Source organism: Lepisosteus platostomus, chromosome 19, assembly GCF_059453375.1.
Source record: "Lepisosteus platostomus isolate fLepPlt1 chromosome 19, fLepPlt1.hap1, whole genome shotgun sequence".
NCBI classification, from domain to species: Eukaryota; Metazoa; Chordata; class Actinopteri; order Semionotiformes; family Lepisosteidae; genus Lepisosteus; species Lepisosteus platostomus.
The window spans coordinates 13,709,088-13,731,238 of NC_142629.1; the positions used below are offsets into that span (position 1 = coordinate 13,709,088).

At 42.1% G+C, this 22,151-nt stretch overlaps 4 long non-coding RNA genes across 17 annotated transcripts in view; 2 read left to right on the plus strand and 2 right to left on the minus strand.

Moving 5' to 3' along the window:
* LOC148645159 (uncharacterized) overlaps positions 1–22,151 on the minus strand; it is a 39,365-nt gene that overhangs the window by 8,618 nt on the left and 8,596 nt on the right. For 3 of the 9 annotated variants that reach the window (XR_015928406.1, XR_015928404.1, XR_015928409.1), the window contains exons 6-8: positions 13,127–13,211; positions 12,874–12,927; positions 12,281–12,357 (exon numbers count right to left, since the gene is read on the minus strand). This is a non-coding gene — a long non-coding RNA (uncharacterized LOC148645159). Of the gene's footprint in view, positions 1–10,726; positions 11,164–11,788; positions 11,843–12,053; positions 12,143–12,270; positions 12,358–12,873; positions 12,928–13,126; positions 13,212–22,151 lie in introns of those variants that run through there. The other 6 variants (XR_015928407.1, XR_015928402.1, XR_015928410.1 and 3 more) reach the window with 5 other exon arrangements.
* LOC148645161 (uncharacterized) lies at positions 8,298–10,006 on the plus strand. The gene is made up of 3 exons (XR_015928494.1): positions 8,298–8,951; positions 9,078–9,128; positions 9,726–10,006. It is a non-coding gene; the product is annotated as an uncharacterized LOC148645161 (long non-coding RNA).
* LOC148645162 (uncharacterized) lies at positions 15,296–16,364 on the plus strand. Of its 2 annotated transcripts, none has more exons than XR_015928506.1 (3): positions 15,296–15,415; positions 15,756–15,842; positions 16,187–16,364. It is a non-coding gene; the product is annotated as an uncharacterized LOC148645162 (long non-coding RNA). The 2 variants fall into 2 exon arrangements; XR_015928505.1 differs by lacking the exon at positions 15,296–15,415 and adding an exon at positions 15,430–15,519.
* LOC148645163 (uncharacterized) lies at positions 17,272–22,144 on the minus strand. 5 transcript variants are annotated; one of them, XR_015928517.1, is made up of 5 exons: positions 21,046–22,144; positions 20,785–20,881; positions 20,476–20,632; positions 18,942–19,057; positions 17,272–17,929 (listed from the first exon to the last, which is right to left on the minus strand). It is a non-coding gene; the product is annotated as an uncharacterized LOC148645163 (long non-coding RNA). The 5 variants fall into 5 exon arrangements; XR_015928516.1 differs by having other exon boundaries at positions 20,476–20,881; XR_015928518.1 differs by having other exon boundaries at positions 17,272–17,926; positions 20,476–22,144.

Genomic DNA, 22,151 nt, shown 5'->3' on the forward strand with positions numbered 1-22,151 from the left:
CACACTCCACTTGTTTAGATGTTACAGTAAAGGGAGACACACCAGTGGGGCCAATCACATTGTTAAAAATAGGTTCTCCTAGTTCTCTACTCTCGAACAGAGCAAAAAAAATTCAGTTCATTTACATATTGGGGTGTGTGCTCAAGCCAGCTCCCATTTCTAAGGGGCACCTGGCCAATCATGGTTTAGATCCTACGCCACGCCTCCTGTACATTATTTCTATTCATTACTTTCTCCACCTTGGAATTATAATCTCTTTTAGCCAGTTTCAATTCTTCCTATATATTCCTCTGAATCACTTTCCCCTCTCAATCTATTATAGGTTTGAATTCCTGCTCTTTCTTTTTGGATTAGATCAGATCATCATGTCAGTGGTTTGATATGAACTTAAGGCGTTCTTAATGTTACCATAACAGGGATCTAATGGCCTAGAACCTCTTGTGTAGCCTTTTACAAACTGATAATCATTAGGGAGAACTGACTTAAGCAAACAGCCATTGAAATCTCCCAAATGAATTTCTGAGGCAGTTTTATAATCGGCATCAGGAGAAATCTACAGCAGAGTTGCCTGCCCAAACTCCCATGGCAGGTAGCGAGGTCACAAAGAAACAGACAGGAGTCCCCGATCTGGTGAGTTAAAGACGTGTCAGATCAAAAGGTCTGTTTTTTACTTTTTTATCTTATACTATCTGCTCTTGATTATTTCTTTACCTTTTTCTTTTTTCTAATTTTCTCTTCTCCCCCTGCCCTTTCTTTGTTTTGCTATGGTTTAGTTGCAAAGTCTTTGTTTTCCTGTTGTCTTCCAGCACGTTCTCTATGTTCTTTTCCAAATGGGAAATCACATACTCACCATATCCAGTCAGCTGTAGTTTGTATGCAGCTTGGCTTCAGTTTCTACTCTCTGTCATCTCTGAGTTTGATTTATATGGCCTGCAGGTATGAGCGCTGCTCTGTCTTGTTCCACTTCGATCATTATTGCGGTGTTTTATGTTGCAGTACTTCAGTTTCGCCATCTTAATGAGATCAAAAGTCTCAGAGATGCCTCCTCTTATTGACCAATAATAAAGCTAGCAATAGAAACAGCTCCTCAGTATACGAACAGCTGACCAATAGGAGATAGAGGTACTCCAGCCACCAGTTGACAGAGTGTGGCTCTGGGTTCTAAACGTTGCCAATAAAAACTCCTCAGCTCTTCAGTCAGGAAGCAGATCTGGAAAAAGAAAACATAGTATTACTACCTTGTAGCCTGATCTCACATTAGGCAAGTCTGAGCCTGCTCAAGACCAGTACAGAAGCTGGAATCCAGACTGTTGCTGCAAGTGGGGTTTGGGGTGGGAGAGACCTGTAGTAGGTGCTCTTCCATCTTACCCCTTGCTCTAAGAGGTTCAGTCATTACGATGTTTAAGGTCTATAAAGATTAAAGTGTAGGGATGTTACCCTGGAGTCCTGGCTAAATTCATGGCTAAACCTAGGCTTGTTTTCCATTAATTTAATTTCTCTTTTCCTCTAACTGGGAGAGGGCCTGTTGGTGCATGTCACCAGTTACTGCTGCATTTTCACGATGGATAAAGTGAATCCCCGCCACTATGTCAAACACCACCTACAAAAGAGGACTGAGCCTTGTGTGGTAGTGAAATAACTGCAGTAGGATGAAACCCTTCTGAACACAAGAGACCAAGATTCTGCAATGTAAAAGGTACAGCGCTGCTTGCACAGTCTATTTCAGAGACACGTCTGCATATATGACATTAATGCAAGCTTTGTGGAATTCCCTGCTTACTGTATTAACATTACATGCCTGCCCCTACAATGCCAAAGTAGTCATACAAAATAGCTAAGGAAGAATGGTAACTGTGCCATGTACCCAGATTAAATAAATCAACTCTCAGTGCAATTTAGTAACAGAACCCTATATGCTCTAGAGTAAATGGAGACTCTCTCAACCACATTTTGGGGGGAGGCTGAGTGCTGCAGTTTCTCTTTTTACCTATTAGAAGACCATTTAATGACTTGGACTAAGCATCCAGCTGATGTAAAATTCTATAGGAGTCACAACAAAATGAGGACCCTTTAAGGAGCTCCTATCAGTGAGTGATCAACTTATGTAACTGCAGTCTCTCCACCCCCCACAGTGGTCCTAGGTAAATAGTGGAGGACATGTAAAGCCACTTCCATTGGTGTTTCAGGATGAGGTCTGTGCAGTTGCACAGATTAAGTAGGCAGAGACTTGCATTACAGGTGTGTCAACTGAAGTTCCTGGGTTAGTGCCAGGTGCCATTTGTCCCTTTAAGACTGACCAGTACATGAGAAGATACAGCAGTTTCCCTCCACATTGCATTGTAGCCCAATGAAAGCTACCCCTGAAGGTACTGATCTTCAGTCCAATAGAGCATCAGGGTCTATACAGTGGCACCACAGAGGACAGAGTTAACAGCTGTACACACACACGACTTCCAGTGACACCTTGACTTTATTGTACAGACATGACACAGATGTTACAAGAGCAGGCTCAAGGACATGACAGAAGGTCAGAGGAGCCCTATACAAACCACAGATCTTGGCTCCACATCATAGATGTGGTGCTGAGGATCTCCCATTGCTATTGGAGAACTCCAGTTGCTCCAATCTTCCCAGGAAGGAATAAAAAGCATCACAGCCCACCTCTCCATTCTTCCCCCGTGGTGATCAAAGGGGCTCTTTCAGAAGTGGGGGGGGAAAGAGAACACATCTTGTGAAAGGAAAGATTACATGACCAAGTCCTGACACCACACACACTGGACACTCGTACCCAGGCCAGTCACACATCGGACTCCCAAGCATGGAGAGCATGCTCAACCTCATCCAGAACATTACCGTCACTGAAGGTTGGTTTCCATCACTGTCCAGTGGAGATACTGCTGTGAGGAAGCAGCCTTTAGCAAAAAGGGACTGGATTGTTTGGCTGATGCTTTTATCCAGAGTAGCATCATTTTCTAGTCATTTCAACAGCTGAGCTAAGGACCGCAGTGCCCTACCTGGAATTTCAGTGGAGGGATCTCTCTCCACTGGCTGTGCAGCAGGGTCAAGCTGGGTTTCTGTATCCCAGAGTCAGTAGCATACTGGGCCCTTCCCTTTTCAGCTGTCCTTGTCCCCGGTCCCTTGGAATGGGGTTCTTGTGACTAGGGAAGGGATTCCATAAGAGCATGCTGCCAAGACATACAGGAAAGATCAATGCAATGTACATCCCCAGGGAGACTCAATTGTGCAGAGTGTCAGTCCTGTACTGAAGGACCTACTGCCTCCAGAGGCGGTACAGAAGTACAGCCAGCTAACCCTCATCTAGAAAATACAGAAAGACGAATGTGGACAAGCTCAGCTTGGTTTTGCATACGACACCCTGAACATCTCCTGGTCAGTGTTGCAATGCCAATTTCCTCCACAGCTCTAACTCACCCCAACATAGCTGACCCATGAGCTGGCACACACATCCTAGCATATGTGGCTCCCCCTATGGACAGCATCACTTACTGTATTTCCAAACCACAGCTCAGCTTGTCAAGTCCCACAGAGGATCAACTGGCTTCAGGAACAGTTCTGGTTGAGTGTTCCAAACCAGTGACATCTTGCTCTTCTCACCAAACAAATCCCACTACTCCAAAGCCACAGGAGCATGGGCAAAACTCACACTGAATAATTCTCATGTTCCTCTTCAATTCAAAGCACAACATAAATACTTTCCTCCCAAACTTCACTTTTATAAGCCTCTTCGTTAATTACAGGGGCTGGGCTAATTCCATGGGAACCTATCCCAAAAGCCCTACAATCCTCATGTGGAATGCCCAGGTGTGTCCAGCTCGATAGTGCACACCTGCTTCCAGATACCTGTCTGCTCAGAAGCCATCTTGGCTCAGAGAAACACCACAGCCTGGGCTTGAGCCAAAATGCAAGGTGCCTACAGAAGCCTTCTAGGGACAGTGCAACATTGCTTTAATCAATTTTCCTTGAACGTTATTAGTTCCTAAACATTTCACCATACCTCAATCTGTTTTAGAAATCGTTTAGTAGAAAAAGATAATGATTTCGTAATTGTTTATATATATTCCTTATATATATACAGATTTGTGATGAACTCTTAAACCACTTCTGCATCCCTACCCAGTATTCTTCCTCTTCCTCTGTCAGAACACTTGTCCATGTCTGCTATATGCCTCGATGCCTCCACGACCTCGTGGATCACTGACTACCTGACAGGCAGACCACAGTCTGTGAGACTTCAGAACTGTGTGTCTGAACAGGTAGTGAGTAACACAGGGGCACCTCAAGTTCTTTCTCCATTCCTCTTCACCCTCTATACTTCAGACTTTAAGTACAACTCAAAGTCATGCCACCTGCAGAAGTTCTCAGATGACTCTGCAATTGTGGAATGTATCAAGGGTGGGCAGGAGGAGGAGTACAGAGGACTGGTCAGCAGCTTTGTGGAGTGGTGTGGGGTGAACCACTTGGAACTAACTGTAACAAAGACAAAGGAACTGGTGGTAGATTTCAGGAGGAAAAAGGTCAATCCTACTCCTGTCTACATCAATGGGAGTGGCGTGGAGATGGTGGACTCGTACAAGTACCTGGGAGTGCACATCAACGATAGACTGGAATGGTCTAAGAACATCGAGGCCATCTATAAGAAGGGACAGAGCTGACTTTACTTCTTGAGGAGGCTCAGGTCCTTCAATGTGTGTGGTAAGATGCTACACATGTTCTATCAGTCGGTGGTAGCGAGTGCCATTTTCTACGCAGTGGTGTGCTGGGGCTCTGGGATTAGAGCAGTGGATTCCAAAAGGCTGACCAAGCTCATCAGGAGAGCAAGCTCTGTCATTGGGTCTGACCTGGACCCCTTGGAGGTAGTGGCTGAGAGGAGAATGGTGTCCAAACTAGAGGCCATCATGGACAACTTCTCCCATCCCCTCTATGACAGGCTTGCAGGAATGAAGAGCACGTTCAGCAATAGACTGATTCATCCACGGTGCGACAGGGAGCGCTACAGGAGGTCATTCTTGCCTTCTGCCATAAGACAGTACAACGCATCCACCTTGCGTCTTGGCAGAGGCAACATCGACAGTGACCTGTTTCTGGACTAAACGCATCTACACATCTACTGCTACATCTGTTCTCTTTTTTTTTCTTTTTCTTTTTCCCGTTTACAACCATTTTTTGTGCAATATATGCCAGGGACCTGTGCAATACATTTATATTTATACCTATAGCTACATCTATATTTATATTCATATGTGTGATACGATTTTCTGTGTACTGTTCTGTTCTAGTTTGTTCTTGTGTGTCCGGACTGTGAGTAACTCTTGTATTGTATTGTATGTATTGTACTATTAGTATATAATTCGTTACACTGTGGCTGTGTTGTGTGTGTTAAGCTGCTGTTGCACTGCAATTTCCCTCACGGGATCAATAAAGTATCTATCTATCTATCTATCTATCTATCTATCTATCTATCTATCTATCTATCTATCTATCTATCTATCTATCTATCTACGATTGGAGTCTCTTGTATTTAAAAAATAAAAATTATTGTTGAGAGTGTTGAAATTTGAGGTAGCTAAGGAGATTGGGGGATAATATTGAGACATAGATTATGCCATCAGTGTTTTGATGCCCTGTATTGGCTGATGATTTTAACAGTTTTTCCCAGTTGAACAGCTTCCTTCCCTTTGCACTGAGAATTGGTCTGGTGGTTTGGTAAGCAGGCACTTAAACTTAAACTAGCAGGGTGACTTTTTGAATCACCAGTAGAGTCTGAAATAACATTTTCTTTGTGTTTGCTTAAGGTTTTGGCTTCTCCTCATGTACTCAAAGAAGCCCAGCGCCTATCAGTTTTCAGATTCATCCCTTGATTTCTGTAAATCCCTTCTTCCCCTAAAAATAATTGTTTCGGACAAAACCCATTATGAATGAACTGCTCTTACTGCTTCTACCAGTTTGAACACTTCAGGAATGGGAGATGGACCATGAACATCTTCCTCCAAAATGGTCACATATCCCCTCTCAGAAGGGCCAAAAAACTCGCAAGACATGTCTTGTTAGTATAAATCCTACCAGAGGAGCATTTACATAAACTAACACAGAGGTGTGAAGATATATAACCCTCATTTTCTCCTAGATTCACTGGATTGTTTATGGCACATGTGTTGTTACTCAGATCCACTCATAACAGCTCAGGTCTGTCTCCCTACAGCCAAAGCTCACTCCTTGTCATCCAGAGCCAGTATCCAGATGGATACTGCACTTACTTGCTTACTGACCTTGGCCACTAACTTTCTCTTTGCTGCTTGTTTGACACCAAGCAGCCCCAGGCCTCTCCAAAGTGACTGTCCCACAAAACCTCTACAGCCAGCTTCAGCTGGGACACTGCATGCTCTCCATCCATTTCTCTGACACTCGGGGATGAGGGACTGATATTTTTTCGCTCATGTGCCTCCTCTACCCTTATTAATGACCACATTTTTAATGACCACAGAGAGTCAGGACCTCGGTTTTATGTCTCATCCGAAGGGCGGCGCGTATTTACAGTATAGTGTCCCTATCACTATACTGGGGCATTAGAACCCACATGGACCGCAGGGTGAGCGCCCCCTGCTGGCCCCACTATCACCTCTTCCAACAGCAACCTCAGCTTTTCCCAGGAGGTCTCCCATCCAGGTACTGACCAGGCTACTTGGCCAGGAATGAGAGTGAGAGGGAGCTAAAGCTCCACTGGGGGTGGAGGTAGTTCCCAGTGGGGACTGGGCACAGGAAAGGTGTGCTGGCAGCTGTGTGTGCACAGCCTAGGACACGAGAGTGAGGCACTGAGGGGCTGTGTGGTTCTAACATGAGTGCGTCAAGTCTCAGCCCGACAGTGAGGAGCTGGAGACTGGGTGTGATGAGTGAGCTGAGTCTGAGTGTGAGAGTGAGACTCTGGAGACTCTGGTTTGTGTGAGACCCGGCCCGGAGGTGTCAGGAGACGATGTCAGTGGCTGGAGGAGGACCTGGAAGCCCGAGGGCTGGCTGGTCATGAGAGGACCAGTGGCTACAGGGGGGAGAAGGAGGCTCCTGGAGGGGTGGAGAGGAGCAGGGAGGCTCCTGGAGAGATTGAGAAGTGTCATTGAGGTGCAGGAAGGTCTGGAGGAGAAGCAGCCTCGGTCGATGCTGAGTCGGCCTGCCAGTAAGGCAAAGAAGGCGATAGAGCAGCTCTGGTCAAACTGGATTGATCGAGTCGAGGGCTATCCGCTGCTTCTCCCTGACAAGGACTAGCCAGAGGGTGAGAGCTGGAGGTGAAGCTCATTGAGCTCAGGACACCACGAGTGAAGAACTCAGCGATGTGAGGGACCTAGGGCTTGATTTCAGAGGAGATTAGAGAGGACAGAGACATCAGCGAGCCTGAGCCTGAGCCAGACATCTGAGCCTGAGTTGTCCATAGTGGCAGCCACTATCCTCATAGCCTCACACACCTCTTTGCAATCAGCCAGCTTTCCTTGACTGAGTTCTTCCTCCCTGTTGCTTTCACCAGCTTCTAGAGTCTCCACCTGAGCCTCTCGCAGTACTTGGGAGTCTTGTCCTTGACACCATTTGCCTGTGGCGCTGATCCTGCTCTAGACCTTCTTAGGAAATTGTTCATCTCCTGCCAGGTAGGCTCCAACTCTTCAAAAGCACTGGTGGGTCTGTCTGGTTTAACGAGTGAAGCCATCGTCTCCAGCTCCTCCTGGTCTCTGGGGTCACTGTGGGTTCTTACAAATATTCTTCCACCTCCTCTTTTGTAAACTCCAGCTTTCCTGATCTTTTATCCATTTGTAATGCTGAGGGTTAAGGATTAAGGATTAGCAAAAGGGTTGCACTGAGGTTGAGAAATTTTAATTTATTAGATTGTAATACTGCATGTACTTCAGTCCAGTAGTGTTGAAAATCATACTAATGAGTTAAGTAGCTACTGTGGTTAACCAGTTGAAAAAATAAGTTGCAGTAATACAGTGTGGACTTCTTTGACATGAACCATGTGAAACGTGAAAGGATGTCATGGGGAAGTGTATTTATAAGTTCTTTACACAAAGAATTGTGGGAGAGTGGCACAGGCAAACCAGCCATTTTGTTTAAACCAACAGCCTCTTTACTTTTGAGTAATCTGACTTCTTGCAGAGTTTAGATAGATCAGGTTATAGAACAGTAAGTGTCTCAGTAGTCTATGGGGACAAAAAACGAATTTGGAACTTGTAACTCACGGGGGCTTCTGTAAACAGGCACGATTTCTTTAACAAGTTTCCAGGTGGAGTCAGAAAAAAAGCAACCGGAACCGTCAGTCTGTAACCACGCCCACCCGCATGACATCTCTCGCAGGCCACGCCCCGCGCACCTGTGCGCCGGGTTCTGCGGGAGAGAAGGGAGCTGAGTGCGTTTGTTCCGCGTCTTTTATTATTTTTTCTTATTTTCCTTTATTTGAATGTATATTAAATTTAACTCGTGTAATTATGTTGTCTTAACGTAGCAGATGAAAGGGGTAATATACGAATTTTCTTTGGGAGCTAAATAGCATTTTACCGGCATTTTTACATTTTTTAGTTTCCAACGCCTCACTTATTTTTAAAAAGCAACTTGTTGTCACAGACAACGTGTATTCCTTTTACATCAAAGGAAACCTCTGTTATATCAGAATGAAAACGTCGCTTATCCGTATTTTAATCTTTATAAAAAACCTGGTGAACTTTGTTCATAAAACCACGCGTGTGCATTTATCCAAACAAACAGTCGCCTACCTAGAATTTAAGGGTTTTTTTTTCATTATTTTTCAGAGTGGGTCTAGAGATTATGTTCTTATATTCGCTCGGTAAATTAGCTTTGCAGCTAATGATTTTTAGTTTCAATGGTTGTTTTCAATGGGGGTTTTCAGTTTAGTGTCTTTGGGCTGGACATGACTCGCACTTAATGGAAGAATAAACGTAAGTATAAGCATTTTATTAATTTCTTTACATCTGTCTTCTATCATATATATTGTGCGCTATCTAAGAAAACGTAGTTTAAAGTATCTTTCAATGATCTAAATACTTGTGTTCTTGTGTTTCCAGTTTGGTATCTTTGGACAGGACACGCTTGGCACAGCTGCTTGAATTATCTGTGTAAGTATAAACCTTTTTATTCGTTTACACATATCGTATTGAAGTACACTGTATACTGATGTTGTTGGAAAAGTGATGTACTTTGTCAAAAGAAGACTCAAACTAGGCGATACTAGATTTCTCCAGGGCAGAAATGGGTTTGACCCGACAACATTGTAGGCCTGCTGTTTATAGAAATCATTTTCTGCTGAAACTGCGATCACTTAAGATTCTGTGATTAGCATAATCCAGATTCATTAGAAACCGTTTTAGCTTCCAAATTGCATCACATCAATTAAGATAACGGAACCTCTAACGATGTGGATTGGTTATTTGTGTGTTAAATATGTTGTTGCAGAAAAAGAATATGCTAATCAAAATGGAAATGATATTTCTAATCGACACGCTGTAGCTGTTTTGTGGTCTTCACACTTCAAATGTAACTGCTTCTATACCTTGTTGAACACGAACATTCTCTGTTGCACCAGGCTAATCGCTTTATTGCTACTGTATCTTTTGAACGTGTGAATCAGTTCAGAAACTCGGTTGAACTAGCTAGGATAATTTCGAGATCCTGTTTTTAACCGAAAGTTAATACTGATTTCTGTTGTTTTACAGGAATTGCAATGACGTTCCAGTCTTCATTCCGGTCGCTGCCTCGACAGAAGCCTCGGAGAAACAGTAACGTGCTGTATGTTTCCGTTTTAACATGCAGTTGCTTGCAAATGTTTTCTTACTCTGTTGACTTGTAACAGTATTTAGCGTTAATGTAGCCGTGCTTTTACACTTTGTAATTTAAATGCATGTTCATTTTCACTTCGAAGCTTGTGCATTTGACGTATTGTAATGCTTTGTTTTGTATGCCATTTTCGCTCAATAAATTGTTGATTGAACCTTGATTTTGTTCTTTCATTTTTTTGTGCAGAGTTCTCTACCCCTTGGCCCTGAAAAACCCCGGTGTTGGTGAGTTTTTTGGCGGAGAGATTTTGCTAACAGTTTGTGGCCGCAAGGGGGCGCCCTATCGCTTTTTGACTTGAAAAGGTCAAAGGCTACCCCCTTTTTAAGCGTGTCCAGATTTTCCCGCCAAAAAACTTAGTATCTGGGGTTTTTCTCGGGGTGTGGTAGCAATCTAGCCGAGCCTCGCCCACCCCCCCTCATTGGAGAGGGGTAGGCGGGGGCTGGCTGATTGACCGCAGCTCTAGCCAGGCCCACTCGCTCTCGGCAGGAGAGGATGGCAGGTTGGTGGTGGCTTTGGTCCCTGCAGGGAGGCAGGTCTCCTGGGGTGTGGACTTAGAAAGCTGTCAGTTGCAAGCTGTGACTGATAGGCTTAGTCCGCCCTGGGTGCCTCCTCTCTCTCGGGCCGAGGCCATCTCCAGCCTGCCTTCCCCTCCTGCTGGGAGTGAGGGGGCTTGGCTAGAGCTATCCTCCCTTCTCCTCCCCCCAGGGCTAGACCCACGCTCCCTCCTAGGGACCCTTTTCCCCCCCCAGACTATCTAAAAAGGCGGGCGTCTTCGCACTTTTCCAGGTCAGTGCGATGGGGTGTCGCCTTGCGGTGCGTGGCGCACGCTGCAAGACAACCCTTCGCACCTTCAAAAATACAGGACAATGCGTACAATGTAGACAATGAAATGAGTTTTTATTGCAAAATTCACAGCAAATACAAAAGCAGCAGTCAACAGAAAACATGCAGGTCAAGAATGAAATACAGCACTGAATCAGGACATTACAGATCAAGCAACTGGTAACAAAAATCAAATGTAACAAAAAGCACGCATTGTCGAGAATAAATTGCTGGAGATCGTCGGAGCGCAGAGAACCAGGAGCCGCAGCACATACAATAGCAACAGTCAACAATAACATAAATCGGTATACAAAGGGTACACTACAGATCAAGCCACTGGTAACAAATACAGCACTGAATCGGGACATTACAGATCAAGCCACTGGTAACAAAAATCAAATGTAAGACGCAGCACACATTGTCGAGAAGAACTTGCCAACGCTCGTCGAGTTGCTGGAGAGGAGATCGCCGGAGCGCAGAGAACGAGCCGCAGAACTGTAGGCAAAAGAAAAAGGATCAAGTTAACGGAATATCGGACTTGTAGAATCGATTCACTTGAAGTTCTGAAGTCTTTTAACTGATAGTTATAGAAACATGCTCAGATTCTATAACAAACCAATAGGCAACTTTAGGAAGAAAATCAGATACATCCCAATCCCACTACTTCAGGATATCGGACTTGCAGAAACGATTCACTTGAAGTTCTTAAGTCTTTTAACTTAAATACGCTACCTAAATAAAGAAATATAAAAAAAAACTCAAATTAAACCAATACATCTCAGTCCTACGAGTCCAATATTTAGAAAATACGTTCAGCCACATAGAAATCCAATGCTACTTGTCAATACAAGACCAGGTAACACAGCGTGTATAATATTCGAATAAACTGCTTTAAAAACCATCGATAAAATGTGTTGGCATTATCTATCTTTACATAATGAATTCAAAAGATGAATACATGTATCATAAAAAAGAACCAGCGCCTTAGAGTTTACTCCACAAAAGCAGAATGAAACAAAAAGTTATCAAGTTGGTATAAAACTGTTCTTTTGTTAAAATGCTTGGAAATACGTGTTGTTTTACACAAATAGTGTTAGCGGAATGTAGAAATACAACTTACCTTGGAAAAAACACTTTCATAAGTGGAGGTCCGTTCTTGAAATCCTTTTGTCTCCTGGAGAAATAAAGAAAAACTTACGAATTAGTCAATTTCATCTTTACAACATTTGATCATTTCTGAGCGGTAAGCGTTATTATAGCCCGAATCCGAAAAGCAGAGATTAAACAGCTACTGACTTTATACAGCAAATGTTTGAAAATAAATTACAGCCTTTTTTCGTTAAAGGAAACAGAGTTAGAGATACCATATCTTAAATAAAACATACTTACATGAAAGGCAGTATAAAAACGCTGAATCCAGATCTTTAAAATTTCGAGAGCACGCTCAAACGGACAAAAGACTCTTTTCGGCGTCCTAAAACACAAATTAAAGTGAAACAAACGCAAATAACAAAAGTTGCAACGACAATACATTTTTGTCTAACTTTTCTCAAAGTGAAATTTGATTTTTTCAATTTAAAATAAGAAAATTAGAAATAAAACGCAAACGCACCTCACGCCGCAGAAACTCGCCCCGCCGCCATCTTGCCGGGCGCACCTGTGGAGCGCAGAGAACCAGGAGCCGCAGAACTGAAGGATGAAAGAAAAAGGATCAAGTTAAGATATCGGATTAGGAGAATCGAATCACTTGACGTTCCGAAGTCTCAACGATTTAAATAAGTTGCCCCTATAAAGAAATACACAAACACGCTCATGTCAAATTGTCTAAAAAAGCAATAGGAAACTTCAAGAGAAATCACAGATACATCCCAGTCCCACGACTCCAGGATTTAGAGAACACATTCAGCCATATAGAAAAATCATTTTTGAAATGTTACTTTATACATTCAAGATCAAGTACCACTTATGGCGTGTACCATATTAGATTTAACTCCCCGCATTGAAAAGCATCGTGGAAATGTTTGTATTATCCATCTTTATCCAATGGATTCAATAGATGAATAAAAGAACCAGCGTTTCGAGTTTCTTTTTCGATGCAAGAAAAGCACAATAAAACGAAAAGAAGTTATATTGTACTAGTCAGCACGTGTTTTATCGAGTTACACAAGTATAACATTAAAACGTATAGGTAGGAATATAACGTACCTTGGGAAAAACACGTTCTTAGCCGGAGGCCCGTTCTTGAAATGCTTTTGTCACCTGAAGAAATAAAAAACATACGAATTAGTAAATGTAATCTTTGCAATATTTGATAATTTCGGAGCAGAAAGCGTTATTACATCCGAATCCGAAAAGGAGAGAATACACAGCTATTGACTTTAGGAAGTAAATGTTTGAAGATAAACTACAGCTTTTTTTTGTGTAAAGAAACAGACCTTATCTTACAAAACATACTTACATGAAAGGTAGTATAAGAACGCTGAATGCAGAGTTTTAAAACTTCGAGTGCACGCTCAAACAGACAGGACACTCATTTCGGCGTCCTAAAACACAAATTAAACAAGAACAAACGCAATTAACAAAAGTTGCAACAATAATACATTTTCGTCTACCTTTCCTCAAAGTGAAATTTGAGTTTTTGTATTTAAAATAAGAAAATTAGAAATAAAACGCAAACGCACCTCACGCTGCAGAAACTCGCCCCGCCGCCATCCTGCCGGGCGCACCTGTGGAACAGGTGGACGGGGCGTGTCCGCTGAGGAAGGTCACTCTGGGGGCGGGCTTGGCTCCTGAATGACAGCTGTGCACTCGGTTACAAGGGCTCAACACTGACGTTACTGAAGCTAAATAGAAACTTGAACTCACCAAATCATAAATTTAGTATTTAAAGGCTAAGGATTTTCAGAGAACCCAATACAGTGACATTCCCCTACAAAACTGTTTGCCGGACTCGTTTATCTTCCGGCCAGCTGGTCGAATCAAGAGAAATGTGCTGGAGAGAGACCCCTGTTGCTCCTAGTTAGGACTGCACCTCTCTCTCACTGCTAGTGCCACACCTGTCCTGCAGGTGTCACAGTGGTATAAGGGGCTGCTTTTTCGAATTGAATTCCGATCTATGCATTTATAAAGGTCTTAAACCCCCCATTTTCCCTGTTTTGGAAGGCCCCGAAAATGGAGCCCCCCAAAACGGCCGGCGTGGTAGAGAACAGCCTCCTTTACAAACTCACCCCGACAGCATGAGAGCTTCACCCGGGGCTTAGATCTCAGACTGACGGGGAGGCTCGGGGCTCGACTTCAACTCACAAGACTCTCCGGGAGTCGATCTGCTCTCTGAACTTTAGAAGTGTCCGATGGTTCAGCCCGCGGAGCCACCAGGCCGGCCACGCAGAATACCGGCCATGTACATCTCTTATTCAGCCTAAAGCCAAGTCACAGCCCCGAGACGAGGTGGTTCCACCTGTTCACTCGTTTTCAAGCATTATGGCAATTAAGATGCTCTTGTAATGCGCTTTTCTTGCCTATTTTGCGACTTGACATGACTTGATTTTCTTTTCGAATGACAGTGAAAAATAAAGTGTCAAAATATGCAGTTGCGGGAGCCTGTATGTCATGTTTCAGACGTGAAGTCTGAGAGGTTAAAATGCTGATGTTTTTATTTTTTTAAAACAGAATATCTGGAATTCTAAAGACAACTTTAGAAAAAACAATTATATGAACGATTAAATTCATCCAAATGTTTTATACCCCAGCTCGAGCCTGGACAGAGTATCCCTTTAGTTCCTTTATACCACTAGGTGTCACAACATAATATATTTAATTGGGCGTTTGACAAGGTTCCGCATAGAAGTTTAATCCTTCAGTTTAAAGATTTAAAAATCAAAAGCAATGCATGTAAATAGAATGTGAACTGCTGTATGCATAGAAAACAGAATAGTGATGAGGATATAATTAGTTTTGAAATCAATGGAGCATCACTTCCCTCCTTATGATAACTATCAGAAAAGTTGTTATTGAATACACTATAAATTAAGAAAGTTATTGTAGTCAAGTGCAAAGCGTACAGGTGGTAAAAATGGTGTCTATGAATATCAGCCGGATGGCAGTGAACTAGTGGAAACTGCGCGACAGGTATTCAGTAACTTTATATTAACTCATAACTGTCATCTCTAAGAGAGAGGTGCAAATTCATTTTGAATAATTATAAAAGTCATTACAATTAATAATACCGTGTTAACAGTGAACAGTGTTGGGGAACCACAGTCAATTTGTGACGTACAGTAACCACGGGTGAGATTGACTATCAAACACAATATAATTCTTACTGCTTGATCCAAAGCCAAAAGACAGGAATTCTGAAACACTTTCTGGCGCAAGGTTGACGCTAATTTCTAACCTTTTACTATTTATGATCTGAATCCCTGCAGATGAATAATAGATTTTGAATTGAAACCAAACTGTAAATGTTCAATTGAAGTGTTTTCAGAATGGTTACTTCATCAGCGGTTCAGTTAAAAGTATGGAGTGGGATTGCACTCCAAATTACTTGTGTCTGAAAGACTGTGGGCTCCAGGCCGAATCCAGGGTCCATTCCGTGATTTAGACATTTCCAAATAATTAAAAGACACAAGTCAGGTTTAATTAATCTTATATCAGCCTTCAATTGGTCTCCTTTAAAAACTGTATTAGCAGCTTTTGTGCGTCTTTGCCTTTTAAATAGCGGCCTTGCAGCTGCAGAAAAATAATTCCGGTGCGTTTCGTTTAAGTTGGGTAGCAGATTTTCGAACAAAGTTTTTTCCTATTAGGATAGGAACAGGTCAAAATGAAATAAGAGAAGGCCGTCTGAGCTTCAAAGTAATTAAGAAAGCGAATTTGTCGCGGCCACGAACTGGATGTTAGAAAATGACTTCTAGCATTCAATGAAATGTTGAATTACGAAAGTTGGTGGTTTAGTTTTCTCTTTAAAAGGAAGAGAAACGCAATGTATCGTTTTTATCCCTATAAGACATTCCTACCTAGACCTGGCCAAGCGTTAGAAATGTTAATCGTGTTTCAGCTGATCTCAATCATTTTTTTTTTTTCCTCTCTAGCCCCCCTCTCCTCTACAACCGTCTGGACGCCGAAGCCCAGAGCTCCCGTGTAGCGTGAGACTGGACAGATGAGCTGTGGTTTCAAAGGTGAGAAGAGGCTTATCGAGCCTTTTGCTTTCAAGTTTTTTTTTTAAAAAAAAAGCTTTTAAGTTTTGTACTTGGAGGAATCTCGGTTCCAGTTGACTTTTCTCAATATTTTAAAAGCAGTATCATATGAATTTATTGGAGGGTGGGGAAAAATTACCACGGAGAAATGAAGCAAAACCGCATTTTACCCGTCCTGACCGCTTAACCCCTCCCTGCGAGTGAATAAACAGCTTATTTTTCTCTTCGGAAAGGGGTGCTACCTTTGTATAGGCTTAGGCGAGAGGCCAACACTTGTGACTATATGAATTGGAATGCGAAACGTTTTTTCTATCCTGTTCAAGCAGCAGGTGATCCCGGAGAACAGCCGGACTCACCGTCTCTCCGGCCGGCTGTCCTGACAGAGGAGCGCTTCCTCTCCCGGGGGTCCAGACTGCGGACTGCCGGAGCGAAGTCCGATACTGCATATCACCTAGACTGTATCTTCTTGTTCACGGTTCTGCAATAAACGAGTGTGTCCTTGGATGGTTTCTTAAACGTGTAAATGTCAGGGTTGGGTTCGGGTAGCTGTAGCGAAGAACGAGTCGCCATGTCTCGTCATCCTCACATTTCTTCAATGCCCCTACACGTCTTTCCTTTGCCCCTGCAGGGTGCTCCGCGTGCCTGTTGCTTGTGCATCTAGAGTGATCATCTTCACCTAGGGTAGCTGCTGCAGGAGCTTCTTTCCTGCCACTCGCTTATAACGCTCCAGCTGTTGCTTGAATGTACAGAAAGGCATGCGGCCTGTGGATAAGCAACTGCCTGCTAACAAAATGATCTTGCATAATTACAGGTGGTAAAATAAGCTCATTAGACATGCTTGACTTGCTTAATAGCACAGCCCCCAATTGGTAGAGACCGTTCATGGCCAAACTGATGCTGGCAGTAATAAAGATCTAGCACAGCAGCTACAGCCTTGAGCTCTACTCCTGTCAGGTACAGGGAGGAGTCTAGTCCTGTGTGCAGCTTGATTCCTGAGGCACTGGCAACTCAGAAAGGATAAGAGACTCTAATGTTAAGCATGAAGTGCTTTGTGTAGAAATGTTCAATGTGTCATTAGAAAGAATGCAAGAAAGAAAAGCTTAATGTTCTTTCCTCTGGCTGAGCCCACGGTAAGAAAAATGATCCCACTAGTGTATGAACATATCAGAGTGTCCTGTCAAAGAGCATTAGATAGTTAATTAGAACCCATGTGCTGCTATAACACACACCCACAATCTTCTGTGCAACACTACATCTCTGAATGCTGTTCCATATTAAAGTAGGCATTTTGAGGGCAGACCCAAGAATTGAAGCAATTTAACATTTAAAGATGAAGATATGCATATTCTGAAAGGAAGAAGCACTCTGAAACTCTTCAAGCATTTAACGATCAGTCAATGACAGAAAACCATTTTTGACATTCAAGGAATTAACTTTTAATGTGCATGAAGTAGAATACAGCTCAATAGCTCTTCACAACAATATTCACTGTTCACTACTTTAGGAGAAGTATCCATAAAATGAAAGTCAACCTTAATGTCTCTCCACTTCTACTAGATATCTGTATAGTACCCACAACAGAGACACAACCAGGAAGAAGCTGGAATTTTACCCAGAAAAGAAAAATTTCATAATGAAAAGCATTCTTAGTGTGCTTAGTAAGCCAGTTTACATTTTCTTTTTTTCACAAAATGAAACATGAAACACCAAACTATGAACTGATTCTTTGAAATCCAAGAGACATAAAGGGATACAATGGTCGACATTTGCAGAGCTATGTTACTGAGCACAGAGAATGCACATCAAGCGATACAATGATCACTATCTTGTTTTCTTAGCAATTCAATCTTTTTCATATCAACATTGGTTAAAAAATAGGAATCTGATTTTTTTAATTCCCTGAAAGAGAAAACTCTGCATCAAAACTTTCTCTTAATGATGTAAGAAACCACTGTTAAGAATGACCTCTCATGCTGGTGAAGCTGCAGACTGTGTTGACTGTCCAGGTGGTCCTCATGATCCCCCCCAGCTCAGGGACTCAGGGGAAAGGCCTGTGATCGTCAGCACTGCTGAGAATTGAGAAATACAATCAGAAATCATTGGAAATGCAATAATTCTTCCATCAACAAATATGAAAACAGACTTCGCTATGTGATGAGGCTACTTGGAAACAAAACTGCTATGTAACCTTTTCCTGTCCATTTAATCAAATAGTAATTGATACTGGAAAATCATTATAAGCCTGAAAATCAGTCTGTTTCACACAAGTAAAAGTTAACAACCTGCCCACCGTCCCTTCGTATTACTCAGATAGTTACTGGCCTTCCCCAGGCTAGTTTTACACTGCCACAGAGCACCAATATACTGTATATATACAGACACGTATTTAACTGCAGATACAAATATACTTCTCAGGGTTCAAATCAAGTAATGACAGGTTTTCTGTGGAATGGGGCGTCAGCAGCAGGGAGGGACAGTTGCTCAAGACCAGAGGATAATATAATCAATACAAAGCCTATTGTTCAATCATTATCTATGATGAATGATATAGCTGTATGTCAATGTGTGTACATTATTAGCTCAAATAACTGTGATAAATACAAACTGGCAGACAAACCTAACCCAATTAGAGCAGTCTTAAATAATAGTAAAAGTGTCAGTGATGGATTTGCTAGGACAAAGTGGCCCTAAAATCATACCATTCATGTTCATAAAAAGCAGTATAAGGTAAGGCTGGACTTGACATGTTTAGTACAGTAGTAAGTCCAGCAGCATTTAAAATGACCTGTTAGCAATACTGAGTCCCAGATAAAACTCCAGGAGTACGAGTTGAAATGACCTGACTGAGCCCTGTAGAACCTAGGATATTGAAAGTATACTTCAGGAGGCTTTGGTATGGAAACTGTGGGCCACAGGGAAGAGTGTCACCTACTCACTGCTATTTAAAAACTGACAGCAGCCATGCAAAACAGAACACATTTTTCCATAAAATCTTAGCAGGTAAAATCAATACATTCAGTTACAGAAGACCTTAAGCTGTTAAATGACCTCTTGCAGTTGCGCTGATAAAGTACTTCTCACCCCAAGAGGAGCCCGGCCCCTCAGTGCAGCAGCTGGTCCATCAGCACAGACCAGCTGGAGGAGTGAGAACAGACCGCGAGTCAATTCAACAGGTGATTTCGGGAGGCCCGACTGTTCTGCAAGAAATAGGAAAGTGAATTTAATGTCAGGCTTTCCATTCAAAATTGAAAAAGCTAGACTTTGATTAAAATGTGTGGCACTTAGGTAATACGTATTCCATGAAAACTAAATTAAAGTGTGATGCCGTGGGGGTTAGAGTCATCTGTCGGGTCGATAAGTAGATGGAACGTGTTAAGCCCACTTAATCTTTCCCTTTGTTATTGTCCTCTTTCAGTCTCTTCTAAAGAGAACCATTCATTGAATAAATGAATGAACCTTTATTCGTCTTGCACATCAAGAGCTCATGAGCATATAACAAGAATTCAGCACTGCAACAACAGTACAATACCATGATACGGAACAACATTTAACAACGTTGCTCTGCCAGAACTCAGTCCAGTATGATAAAACTAAAAGCAAACTATAAGCTAGTAAAGTGTATAAAAGAACAACAGTAATAAGATCCCTACGTCCAAATGATCTTTTCGTTGTTCAACAATTGAATGTCTTCAGGTATAGAGAGAGTACATGCTCTCTCAATCTCAATATCCCCCTGGGAAATTTTTAGAATATCCCAGAGGGTAGGATATTCTAAAAAGAGCTGATGAGAGGAGTCATCTAAGATTTTATGTGTAAGATTAATAATATGACTCTCTGTTAGACATATAATAGACATAGAACATACTGTATATTGAGATTTGTGAATATAGTCACCAACCAGTAAGAAAATGTTCTATCCACACAGTAATTATACAGTATGATGTACTCTCATTTCCAAAATCTTCCCTACCTTCCCTTGCCTCAATACTATTAAATGCAGATGAGGAGTCAGCAGAAAGTACTGTATGTGCACATAGGATGATAGAGTTGCTTGTACTCTTGATTTAACAAGGCAACAGTCTCACCTTCCACTCCTCGTTTCACTCTGTAATGAAATCTGATAGGGATCCTCGAGTGCACTGTTTCCAGAATGAAGATGGAACAAAAGCTTTTGTTCACAACATTTCTTTGCGGCTAAAACGAATGCTACTGGACGACAATCTTTGAATTCAGCAGGTTTTGGTTTTTTTTAGGTATAGATAGAATTCCACAAACTCGGAACTCGAAATACATCCAGTGATGTCAGAAAAAGTTTACAGAACACAAGACTAAGTTGTTCATGACATTAGATGGACATATTATTAGATTAAGCCAGATCTTAAAGAAACAGACAGGAGTTCCAGATGTGGAGAGTTATAGGCGTGTCAGATCAAAAGGTCTGTTTTTTTACCATCTTATACTGTCTATAGGTTTCTTGCTTAATACTTTATTTTCTTTACTTCTCTCTGCTTCCCTTCGTTTTGCTATGGTTTAGTTTAATACAAAGTCTTTGTTTTTCCTTTCTGTTCCAACACATTCTCTATGTCCTTTTTGAAATGGGAAATCACATACTCACCAAATACAGTCGGCTGTAGTTTGTGTGCAGCTTGGCTTCAGTTTCTACTCTCTGTCATCCCTGGGTTCAATTTATATGGCCTGCAGGTTGGAGCACACCTGTGTCTTGTTTCACTTCTTTCATCGTGGCATGTGTTGCAGTACCTCTGTTCTGTCATCTTAATGAGGTCAAAAGTCAGTGAAATCTATGACACTCGTCTTAAAGTACCTCTCATTCAGTACAGTGCCTGTAGTGGCATCACAAAAGTTATAAAAACAGAGATGCATAGTACAGAATAAAGTGATGAGAAACCAAACATCAAAAGTTTACCTTCCATGAAAAACCATTTTACAGGAACATTCACACATTCTACCAGTGAAGCAGGTGGACAGAGTGATACTTGGAGAATCCAGTTCACATCCAGACACTGTTGGAGAAGGACAGTGGCCCCATGATCATGACAGAGACAAGAATACACAAGGGAAGAGCTGTTACTTTACAAAGTGCTTGACGTCTGGCAGGGTGTTTTGTGCAAAAGAACGTGGACTGTAAAACACAGGCTGTGTGCCGGCAGAACCGAGATATTCCTACCTGCATTGTGTCAGCTGTGTCCTCCAGCGACCTCAGAGTGCAGGATCTCTCCTTCCCAGAAGAAGAAACCATCTGGTCTGGAATTAACCACACTGCACACACTCGATTAAAACTGGATAGAGCCCTCTCATGAGCAACTGAACACTAATGAGTTTCAGTTTCTCTCATTAGAAAGTCAACATTGCCACACGTATAAATTCTCTCAATTCACATGCACGCTCTTGGTGCAAATCTTGGCATTCTGCATGAACATCCTGGCCAAGCTATGCTCAATCTTCCTGTTATGGAGGAGTCTGGGTTTTCTTAATTTCGTGTCTTGTGTTTGTACTGTGGCTGTATCCCAGGACGTCCAAGGGACTGTTCCAATTTTTTAATTTCTGCATGAATGTCCAAGCCTGCTTCAAGTGTAGGCGACAGCTGACATCGTTAAATTGTTTTTATGAATTAATAACGGAACTAGGGTAAACATGCAAAAACATTTTATTCATTTTAAACATTTCTTAGCTTTTAAATGACGTACTTCTTACTTATTTTTCAATGCATTTACTTGATTTAGTGTTAGTTATACATTAGAAGTTACAGTTAAAAATCTAAAACCGTCTCTCCAGCTTCAGTGACCACAGAAACACTGACTGAATCCTACACTGTTAAAATTACGCGCAATATGTACACACTGTGACGACCGCACCTCTCGGTCACAGTAACACACAGCTCAAGGCTCTTATCTCTTATTGAAGTTAAACCGAAACCGACGAGTTTGCACTAAAAACAACGTCCACAGCGGACGAAAAAAATATACAAGATACATACGAGAAACTTTTATACGCATCCACATACCCACACCCACAACATTTGCTAAAGGTGGATTCTGTTATCAAACATGATAATTATAAGACCTCTGCTTTAACTCGTTCGTGGTCATTATAATGCTAAGAGTATTTATGAAGACGTAAAAATGTCCCAGAGGACAGAAGGTTGCCTTCTATTTAATTTAAACAAATTGTGTCTTTGTAATTCTACTACTTCTGTATTTTCAGGCACGTCAAACATATCCTCTTTCAGAGAGGAGTGTATGACGATTTTCAAGGAGGTATGAAGATCGTCAT